General features: G+C 41.9%; 1 protein-coding gene across 4 annotated transcripts in view; it reads right to left on the reverse strand.

Annotated features, from left to right (window-relative positions):
* Positions 1-4,031, reverse strand: part of OTUD7A (OTU deubiquitinase 7A) — a 98,984-nt gene extending 94,953 nt beyond the window's left edge. For 2 of the 4 annotated variants that reach the window (XM_041469220.1, XM_041469216.1), the window contains exon 1: positions 3,750-3,928. The gene's annotated coding sequence lies outside the window, so the exon portion shown is untranslated. Of the gene's footprint in view, positions 1-261; positions 342-3,749; positions 3,929-3,963 lie in introns of those variants that run through there. The other 2 variants (XM_041469217.1, XM_041469219.1) reach the window with 2 other exon arrangements.
* Positions 4,032-11,235: the final 7,204 nt, after the last annotated feature.

The raw sequence follows: 11,235 nt of genomic DNA on the forward strand, positions 1-11,235 counted from the left end.
ATACAGATAATGTCAACAATCCACAGTAAAACACTACAGCAAAGCACTATAGCTAAAAATCACTGGTATAACAGCATCCTAAAACAGACAGCACCAACATCAAATAGAGGAATAAGAAACTTAAGTAAACTGAGAATGAGACTCTAAATACATCACAATTAGCTTTGTCTTTTCAAACTGCTTAAACTCAGAAATAATCACGAAAACAGTGATGTTAGGAGAACAATATGAAAACAGAACAGTAAGTCAAGTCTTTCATACCTCCAGTACCTCCACGCTTGTCAGATTTACAGTTTTTCCTTCCTTGGGTCAGTAGTTGAGGAAAGACAACAAAAAAAGGTCTAGAAAATATTTGACAGTGAGAGTGTTGTACTGTTACATTTACATGTATATACTAATTAATCTGCCCTTAAAACCAATCAATTACCACCTACGATTTGAGAAGAGTTCTGCCATCTTACTCAACTTCTCTTTTGTGTCTGCTTTGCCATAGGAAAACAATGATAAAGAAATACAGGAAAATGAAATATAATATCCATGCAATATTTCTACCACACCTCAACTGGTAAACTACTTTTGTATAAGTCTATACAGCTGAATTTTCAGACCATCTAAGCAGCCAGGTTAATCTCCCAGCTTTTTCATTAGGGCAACCTGATTTATTTGTTTAGCAGGTCCACATACCATTTAGCTCCATGCTTTAGTCTAAATATCTATGAATGCTTGTATAGTCATGTCAGTGATAAATGAACCAGTAGAATACAAAATCTTCAACAACAACAAAGCCTCTTCTATTTTCAGTCCTCAATTTAATAACAGTTGCACCTGGTATTTTAAGCTTACCATTTGCTTAATTTAAAGTTTATGTTTAATTTCATGTTTAATTTTTACTTAATATGAATCCCAAGATATGTTACAAAATTTGAGTCAAAAGGAGCTTTAGATTTCACTATGTTTTTGAAATGCAGAAAATATTAAACAGAAGGAGACTTCATTAAAAACTGCAAGATATGAGGTGTAGACTGTCTGGAAACAAACACTCTGCTAGTTCCTTTGGTCCTTTCCTTCTCTCAGGTCCAACTTTCTCTCCTGTATAACTCAATACATAATTATGCTTCGCAAATGCTCTTCTCCTCCCGTGAAGACTACAGAGGGTTACTGTGTCCAAAGGCAAGAACAGGCAAAATAACCGTATGTGACAGCACAATGATATACACATTTTTTTTAATTCTTGAGTTTATGCAGTATATAACAAAGTCAATAAAAACATTCTCCCCAAAATAACACAGATATAATGAATTCATACAAGACTCTAAATGATCTGAAAACACCACAGGGATTATATTTAAAACATGCAGCTTTAATTTAAATTGGATGTTCTATGTATAGTGCTGGTTAAAACATAGATTCCCTAATTTTTAAATAAATAACACGAAGGGCAACTATGACAACAATTAGCACAATGGTTGCACCAGTACCATCAGTGTTCAGAGCCTGCATGTGCACAGCTCTATGAAATGCCTTACCTGGAGTCCCATTCACTGAATGGCCTTTTTGCTGAGTCTGCCAACATGACAATAAGAGAGATGTGCCAGGGCAGTGAAAGATGCAGAGTGAAGCTTACTAGGGAAGGACTAAATTCATTTCTACCTGCTCATTACATGCTTCCTTGGAGTCTGTAACATCCAGCCAGCATCACCACTACATGAATATGTACTGATTAAACCAAGACTACAATCTTCTATAATCCATTGGCAAAAAAAAACCCCAAACAAACCTTTTCCAAAATCAGATACATTATTATTAAGCAAACAATCAGTTGCTTTTGCACTATACATATGCAAAAATATGACTCTAAGACCTGATCCCTACCCAGTCTAATTCCCTTAACAGTTATTATATTATACCTGAATTAAACTGTCCTGAAGATGACTGAGTTTCTTGTAAAAACTACAGACATGAAAATGTAGTATCACAAAAGAGCCAAACTCACAAAGGTGCCATTGCTACCCCACGTCACACCACGACTGCTGCTGTGTGGGCACGCACAGCCCACAGAGGTTCTGTACTCCACACCAACCTTACAGCTTCAGCAAAAGCATGCAGCCTTGCAATAGAAAGTGTTCCAGAGGCTGGTAGGCACTGATATTCATCTATATTCCAGATTCAAATGGGAAAAGTCTAGCTTGCCCCTGCGTGAGCAGCACAGTCATACCAGGGAAAAACCTGGCCTCCATCCATAGAAAGGGACAATTTAGTCAATTCACACCAACAGCAGAAAACAGAGCCAGATCCAGCCTTAACAGCTAACACACTCATATTTTAATAACAGATTGTAAATAACAAAACAACACTTTTCCTATCAACAGCAGTTTCAATTCCAGAAGCTTAATACAATTTGCTTTAAATCTGTGCCATAGCAACCTTTATTAAAGTCAATGTCATCTGTAAGGACTGAGTTAAAATAAAATGTGGGCCAAATTTATCAGACATTACTTCCCTTTGATACAGAGCTCAGAACACTGACTGTATGTCACCCTAGATATGAGTTGCATACATTGCAACCAGCAACATATTTTAAACCAGGCCTCTCCAAAATACTTTCCCTGATCATTTGTTTTGAGTATTTGTCTGAGATGGTGAAGGTCAAATGAAAAGAGTGAAAGGTTTCTTTCTGTTTACATCAAATTTATATCCATATGCTAGAAAATGCAGCACTATTCAGGCCTAGGAGAGAAGCCTCAAGAGTTTATTAAAATATGACAGTGTTTTAGCTGGTCAATTTAAAGACACATCCAAGGGACAACAGAAGAGACCATTCCCTCTGGCTGTGGGAGCTGTGTATGCCCATGTAGCCATGAATATCACTGTGTGTGCGAGACACTGACCATGAACGAGGAACTTACTGTGACAGAACTACAGCAAAAGTAGTCAACAATTTATCCTTTTATTTTCAGCACTGGCTCATAGGGCAGGCTGTATCTTTATGTCAGATAGGTACCGAACGAGTCCCCAGAAAGCGCTTAGAACAGACATGTTCCTACAACCTCCAGGGTAAGCGTAGGGGTAGTGAGCTTTTTTAATTTAGATTATGTAAGGTCGTGTGCTTCGCTGCATTATGTTTTATATACATGTTATATCTCACTGCACTACACTGCACCCTGTGAACTCCTAATGAGCGTTATCCCCACAAATCCAGGCAGTACCCTTTTGTAGCTGTTTCAGAAGAACAAATATCATATGTACATCTAATAGTTACCGAATGAGGTCAATCCTCCCAAATGTCCTGACATGGTCTAAGAAACACAGAAGGACATCCCACCTGCCCGAATCGGCCTCTTGCCCAAGCAGTACCGAACCACCCGGCCAGGGAACAGGCTCCTTGAGAGGCTGAATGCAGGCTGCTCCGCGAATGCAGGAGCGAAGCGAGTCTGCAATGCAGAAGCCCTTCCCGGAGCTCATCAATGAGCCGGGGGAGACGGGGCGGGGGCAGAGCCGACAGCCCTACCCGCATCCCCGCCACGACACCCCGAGGCACGGGGCGGGGGGCGTTTCTGAACGCCCGGCTTTGCCCTCACGGGCTGCGGCCGAGGGCGCTGCCCTCAGGCTGTCCGCCCGCAGCTCCGCGCAGCGGGAACTCCTGCGGCCGGGGCGCCGCGGGCAAGGACACGGCAGCGCCGGGCCCACCTGTGCCAATGACACCGGCCCGCCCGCAGCCCGGCCGCGGGAGGAGGAGTAGCAGCTCTTACCTGCTCCCGCTGCTCCTCCCGCAAGCCCTCACTAACCGAGCTCCATCTTCCTCCGGCCGGGAGGGGGAAGGGGGGGAGGGAGTCAACCCAGCGCTGCCGTCCCCCCCCAGCTGCCGCTTTCCGTCACCGCTGTCCCCCGCCCGCGCTGCCCGGCGCAGCGGCCGCCTCTCTCCCGCCCTGCAGACGGCACCGGGAGACGGAAAGCGAGACCCACCTCCCGCCGCCGCCGCCTCCTTCTCATGAAGTCACCGGCCGCAGGGCCCTCCCTCCCCTGGCTGCCCGCAGCGGCCCGGGGAGCCGCGCTCCGCCCCGCTCCGCCCCCGCGGCAGCCGCGCCGAGCCCCCGGCACAGCCCTGCCCGGGGCCGCCCGCGGGGCCGCCGCCTTCCTCCTTCCCTCGACGGCCCTGGGCCAGCGTGGCCTCGGCGCTCCTGGACGATGCCGGCGGCAGAGCAGGGCCCGGAACGGCCCCAGCCGCCCCTGCACCACGAACGCTCCTCCGCCCCGCGGTGTCCCGCGGCAGGGGGAGATGATGGGAAGCGTCGCTTCCTTTCCGTTTCCATCCTCGTTCTGGAAATCATCGTGCCCGGTTTTGCCTACTGCAAAGTGGGGTACGTTACAGTAAGTTACTGCTTTAGATGTGCCTTCTATTTCGATATGAAAGTCTACTTCAGGTTACAGTAACTTCTCAACTAACCTGGTTCCAGCTATTCCAGTGTGCACACAGGTGTGTTCTGTCTCACTCGGTTAAATCTTCCTCCCCCACACCAAAGCAGTCTTTCACTGTTACTCTTCCAATAACATTAGAGTTGAAAAGGAAATGGATTAAGGATTACACCTCTAGAACTAAGCGCTCAATTTTTTCACTTAATATGATAAAACTGGAAACATGCGAGACTAAGAAGGCAAAATATGTGGGCCACCTTATCTAGAAACAGCAAGAATTCTCACCTAAAATCAGCCTACTACAGATGATGTGCAATCAGTGACAGATACAGCAACCCTGAATCAGTAAGAAACACCAGCCGTAAACAATTAAATACATTTTGCACCAACACACCCAGAGAAGTACATTTGGTGGCACATGAAGACAGTTTTGCAGATATGCATTTTGATATCATAAGCAAGTGAGGGTTGATGGTTAGGGAAAAAAACCTGATCTAGTTCTCTGATAGAACCCCCAACATCAGTTTAGAATATCGTTGAAAGTCCCAAAAGAATCTCATTTTACCTTTGAAAAATATTTCCTTCTGCAGCTAATGTGAAAAAAACAGGACAGGAAAAAACCATTTGAAAAAGTTCCCAACAGTTGTACATATAACCTTTTGCTGCAAATGCACTGAGCTATTAGCTTTTGGCAAACCATGACAGGCAAAAACCAAAACAGTTTTGTCCAATACTGTTTTGGGCCTGCACAAAATGAACTCTGATTGTTTGCCCCTGACATTCTCGATTCTCCTTAGAGAATTTTTTTATGCTCAGGATTGAAGATTACTTCATCTCAAAGCAAAAAAAACCAATGAGCAGAACAGTTCCTTGGTTTCTTCACCAGTCCAGCATTCTTTAAATGCGGAAAAAAAAAAAAAAAAAAAAAAAAAAAAAAAAAATACAGCTTTTTTTAAATGCGGCAAAAAAAAAAAAAAAAAAAAAATAGTGAAATATATGAATAACACACCCAAAAACAACCATAATTACAGAAAGACATACTTTTATCCTTTACGTGCCTGTCTGTACAGATTGTCCTACAGATGATTCCCAGCCCGGAAGAGTTCTGTCGGTAAAAGAAAGAACAGTTTAGCAGAGTTTTGCTGAAAGCTCTAGTCCATTTGCCTTGCAAAGGAAATTAATTAGTGAATATGTGACCCTCAGGTGGCTGCTCCAGATCTCCCAGGACTGAAAATACTCTAAAAGCAGTCAGAGAAGCTATGTAGCGCCAGATATTCAAACACAGTGTGATGTGAAGGCTCTCGTTGGCCACGTGGTGACACAGAGCTGGGGACTCATTTAGATGGTCACTGCAAAGGAAGTGGCCAGCTGTCTGTCAAGCAAAGCCACAGACGCCAGCAAAAGTCTGAGGGGCTTAGCAAAGGAAAGGGTGGCCAGGTACATGCAAGAAGAGGCTATCCTTTGAGTCCTGAAAGTTCCTCATTCTTCATCTTTTCTTCCTACAAGCAAAACTTTCTTTATGCCACCATTATGGGAAAACAAACATGTTTCTAACAAAGTCCCAGATGAAGTGTCAAAATGCAGAGATGCTAGATTTAGATGAAGTATACTTTGGGGCCATTATATTCTGCCTCCATGGAAGTGATAGTATCTCACAGAATTTCACAGGAAAGAGTTATTTTGTCGAAACTTATAAAAACACAGAATTCATAACATTTAACGGATAAAATGAGCTTAAATGAAAATCTGCTGAATTCTCAGCTTGGGGAATGGGGTTTCCTCCACAAGATTTGCTGTATATCTCCTTGACATACTTTGATGTTTTCTTCATCCATCATACTTTTTTCTTTAGCCTGTCCATATTTCTACACCTCACTGAATGCAGGAAGTTCTTTAGAGGACCACAGATGTGCTGCAGCTAACAAAAATATATAAATACATATATATGAATAAGGTATCTAATCAGGCTTCATTGCTCTGTTAGGTATTTTGCCTCTATAAAACAACTTTGTTTCTATTCCCTGTCTTTCGTCTTTAATATAATGAAGCATCACTTTAATCTCCCTCTTCAGAACACACAGAAACTGGGGCAAAGCTGTTAAAGAGGAGGTATATACCACAACTTAAACTACCCAACAGAAATGCAAATTGGATCCCTTTCCATTGCAACTGATACTGAATGCAAATGGTAAGCACAACATACAGTGCTCTTATTTCTGCTAATACCTGTCACAGCTGAGATGGCCATGATACATAGAGTATCATCATATAATTCCAGAAAGCCTCAACCCACACAGAGTAACACCATGCTACTGCAGAAGGCTGCAAGCATCTGCCCTTCTTGTTCTTCAGCCCAACCTTTTACACCCCTCATGTTGATGCACTGCACCTGTGTGCCCTCTGCTCCCTTTGGTGGTTGGTCAGTGCCCCTGGGCACTCCATGGCTCATTGCTGTCAGTGCTGCTCACCTGCTGCTCACAGCTGTGCCCAGTGGGGACAAGGGCCTCAGCCCCACTCCCTATCACCACAAACACCCATCTGCAAGACCATTAGAGACTAGATGCAAATAGACAGACAACAGTTTCATCTTGCAGGGTAAGGTAAGGAGATATTTATGCTTAGATTACAACAGAAAGTTTTTCAGGAACTCTAGCTTCGTCTAATTCAGTGAAGACACAACCAACTGTCTCCAAGAAACTCTAGTCATCTTTCGTGGTCGCTGCAGGAAAAATAGCTCAGCTCTTAGTGATACTTCGATGGTAGGTCTGAAGCACCTGGAAAGTTTCTAATGAAATACCTCTTAATAAGAAGTATTATTTTATTTTAACACACAATATCCACAAAAAATATTTCCTTGAAGGTTTAGGAAGAATCTTTTTTACCTATAGATACAAATTAAAGCTTTGAATAAATAAAACCACAGACACAAGGAGGCCAGTTAAAATGCAAGAAGGACATACGTTATGAATACTTCCAAATATTTAACTTGAACTAGAAAGGAGGTGTATAACTATTTTTTTTAGCTGGTTTTGAGTAGTTGTAGCTAGTAGTACATAAAATTAGGGTTACTATGAGCTGCTGCTTCCCCTCCTTATGTTTATAGAAATCAAATAATCAGAATATTTGCTGCTCAGTCCTGCACTGCTTAAAGCACATACGCTGCAGGCCGGACAGAATAGGGCAGGACAAGAAATCAGACTGGTTACCTCTTCTTCCTTCTGACGTGTGAGACTGGGACCAAGAAGATGTTATTTCCTAATTAACTTGATTTTTAAAGCTCATTATTATTAAGTGTCACTGAAATCAGCAGCATTTCTTGCCAGCCAATTGCTTTTATGACTTGTTGACTCTGTAAATATCTACTCAACAAGAACACATTTTTCTGTTGGGTCAGCTGGGAAGTTTATTTCTCCTGTCATTACATGAGATTACTATTTTACAGTTAAAGACAGATTGTTATCAGCCTTCAGAAACTTTAAAAATAATACAATATGGTTCCTGACACTCACAAGCAGACTGATAAATGCCACCCACACAATTAGCAACACATTTTTTTTATGCAGCATGCAAGAAGATTTGTTCTACAGATGTTTTGGAGTTAATTCTGCAGTGAAACCTGGTACAGAACGGAATCACCACGGCATGACACTTCTCCACTGAAACTTGCAGCAAATCTGCAATGCCTTTGCAGTTTACTGTAGAGAAAAGTAGATCTGGAAGTTGTTTGGCACAAACAAAGGTGACATGACATTCCAATTAAAATTTTTTTATTTCTTATTTCTAAATATCAAGTTGAGTAGCTAAAAGATCAACACTACATGCATAAGGAACACAGTAAGCATTCCTGATTTAAATAATATGGGAAAGTTTTGCTTTGTGAGGGTGACCACCCTTTTGGCTGATATTTCAGGAATGGAGTAAACTTCCTAATCCAGTGGATCTCCATGAACAGAGAGTTCTTTCAGTACAAAATTTAGAACTTGTAGAAGAAGATAACTGCCTATGTGCTATGACTGAGCACTTGGAACAGTCAATTCTGGATATGGACAATAATCCAGTAATGAGGATCATCTCAGCTTTGTTTAATAGAGCATTACCATATTACTGGGAAACAGGGGACTTGTTCATTTACCAGATAAACCAACAGTAGTGAAAGAACATCCCTGAGCATTCCTGACTCCTCCTGAATTGCAAGCTCCTAATATATCTTTCACATCTATGTAGAGGTACAGCAATACTGTTCCAAAAATCATAGAACCAATTAGCAGATTGTGACAATTAGTTTGAAAAGAAACAAGCTATAGATTTTAGTAACTAAAAGCTTTTACAAAGTCCTAAGAATTAAAAGTGGGAGATACGTTCTGCTCAGTTTGCAGGAGCCTTGGAAAGAGCAAAGAAAACACTGGCTTTCAAAGGTAGTAGCAATATCAAATATTTTACTACTGAAAGGTAAATTTTCTTTTGGATTATTGTGTTCAGCCTGAAAATGCTATCTATGAGCAGAAGCTGAAGAGAGTCAGAAAGATGTAAAGAAAGAACAGACTTCTAGGTGCAGAGACACTACAAGCTATATAGTTAATAGGACAACAGTGGTGGGCTTCTGTTATCCTCAGTGAGGAAATCCAAAGGAGGATGTTATTAAAATGAACCCCAGTGACTGAAATTACAATACTTCCCCTTCCCTTCTAACACCTTAATTGCATGGCTGTAAGAGTAACTTAATGGTCCAAAGACTGCTTCAGACTTGAAGCAGAAATTATACATTGGTCACACTGAATTAGCAGTTGTCATAGGGATTTTGGAGACCATTATTCCCTGCATGTACATGTAGTTCCTAATACATTGATGTGGTTACCAAACACACTAAGAGGAAAGCTGGCCCGTTATGTGAACATTGTTGTAAAAAGATTGTCTGATTTCTCATCCTAGATGGACGAAATAGAAGTTTTCAACACTGATTCTCTGAAGAACATGAAAGAACATACTGCTATTAAATGAAGGCATGGCACAGAAGAGAACTGAAAGCCTGCCTTTGGAAACAAGGGGCTTCAGGGAGCAATACCATTCCCCAGGAATCCTCTCCTTCAGAGCATGGACAGGACTGGGAATGAGGCTATATGGACTTCATTCATGCCAGGGATGGATCCATGGTTAACCACACACACAGCTTAATCTCTTCAGAGACCATTAGTGCCATCTATTACAGGAGTCCAAATTAGAAGCCTGCACTCATTATAGTCACAGAGCCTTTAGAGGACTCCCAGACCTAAACCTACCACTCTCCATTGAGTGTTAAAGAAGGCCAGACTGCTGCTGCAAACACTTAAGTATAAATTATTACATTTCCACTAGCAGCAAAATACAGTGGTTTATTTTTTTACTCTGCAGGAGGGAAAAAGCACTGGCTGAGGAAGTACCAAATGAAAAACCACAGAACACCTCACATTTGAGTAATGGCACAATGGCTCAGTATATACCTGCATCAAGGCTTTGCAGGCTCACCCTTCCCAATGAATACAACTGAAAATGAAAGAAGAGCTCCCTGGAAACATTACCTGCAGGGATGTCTCATCACCACATTCTACAGCAAAGACTTAAAGCAAGGTCATGAGATTAAGACGTGTGAAGGACAGAAAGTCAGAAGACATGGAAATGCTTTATCCCTTCCTGGAGCATCTGCCACATATCTCACCCGCATCCACGTGCACACAAGGAGGAGAACATAACAGCTGGGAAGCACTGCAGCACCATGGCAGAGCAGAAGAACCCAAGAACACTCTGTGTGATGCATGTAGGTCAGTGGAGCATGGAACAGAATGGGATTTCTGAAAGAACCTTCTAAGCAACAGCTGAGGATCAGCATAGAAACTTGTCCTGTGCAGGTTTGTGACAACACTAGTGACAATTACTAATGTACGTGCACTCAACAGCAATGAAATATCTCAGTCCCATGTCACATGAACAATAGTTGTTTTTACAGGAACTATGAAAACAACATGATAGGAAAACCCCCGATATTTTAAATACAGTGGAAAATTTGCCCACAGAAAAATGAACAAGTTAATTACCGACCATCCCAATCAGAAATTCATCTACTGCAACAGCAGGTTTGCTCTTCTTCCCATCAGTTAGAGAAGGAAGGTAATATAAGAAGTGCAAAATTAGGTGTACATAGAGCTAGTTTTGCAACTGTTAGCTCAAGGTCCAGAACCATGGCAGAGTGCTACACATTTCAAGACCAGGTTGTAAAAGAATGTTTCTTGCTTTACCCCGCAAAACTCAAAACCACAGAAAAGAGTATTATTCAGATAAGAGATGTTGTAAAACCACTCTTCAGTGGTAACTAGTCCCTAAATCAGCCTTTATGTTCTTGCTCAGCTCTTTCCCCAATATAGAATGGCAAATAAAAATCATCACTTCTCTGCTCCTCCCAGACATTTAAAAAAGAAAATTAAAAAATTGCAAACAAATGACTGAGTACTAACAGGCAGTTAATAGACCAGTACTTAGTTGCTAACACCTCCTTGATTACAAGTCTATGTTTACCCTTTGGCTCAGCACAGGGCTATTACTTGTCCCTGGAGATGAGAGGAAGGTTTTATGGACAGAAACAGCAAACAGGAAGTTCTTTATATCAAAGGAGACAAACCTGTTTCTTAAAAAAACCCTGATGTACATCTCAAAACACAGAAGGGCAGGATGCTTTCTAAGGCCAGTCATTACTGTGGGGTTTACTCCAGGCTGAAAATGACTCATTTATCCAGTTCTCTGGTGAAGTTCAGAAACTGGACAGTAGGAGGGAAAATCCTGAGTCTTTATTGC

This window comes from Pyrgilauda ruficollis, unplaced genomic scaffold (genome assembly GCF_017590135.1).
Source record: "Pyrgilauda ruficollis isolate IOZ18807 unplaced genomic scaffold, ASM1759013v1 scaffold23, whole genome shotgun sequence".
Taxonomy (NCBI): Eukaryota; Metazoa; Chordata; class Aves; order Passeriformes; family Passeridae; genus Pyrgilauda; species Pyrgilauda ruficollis.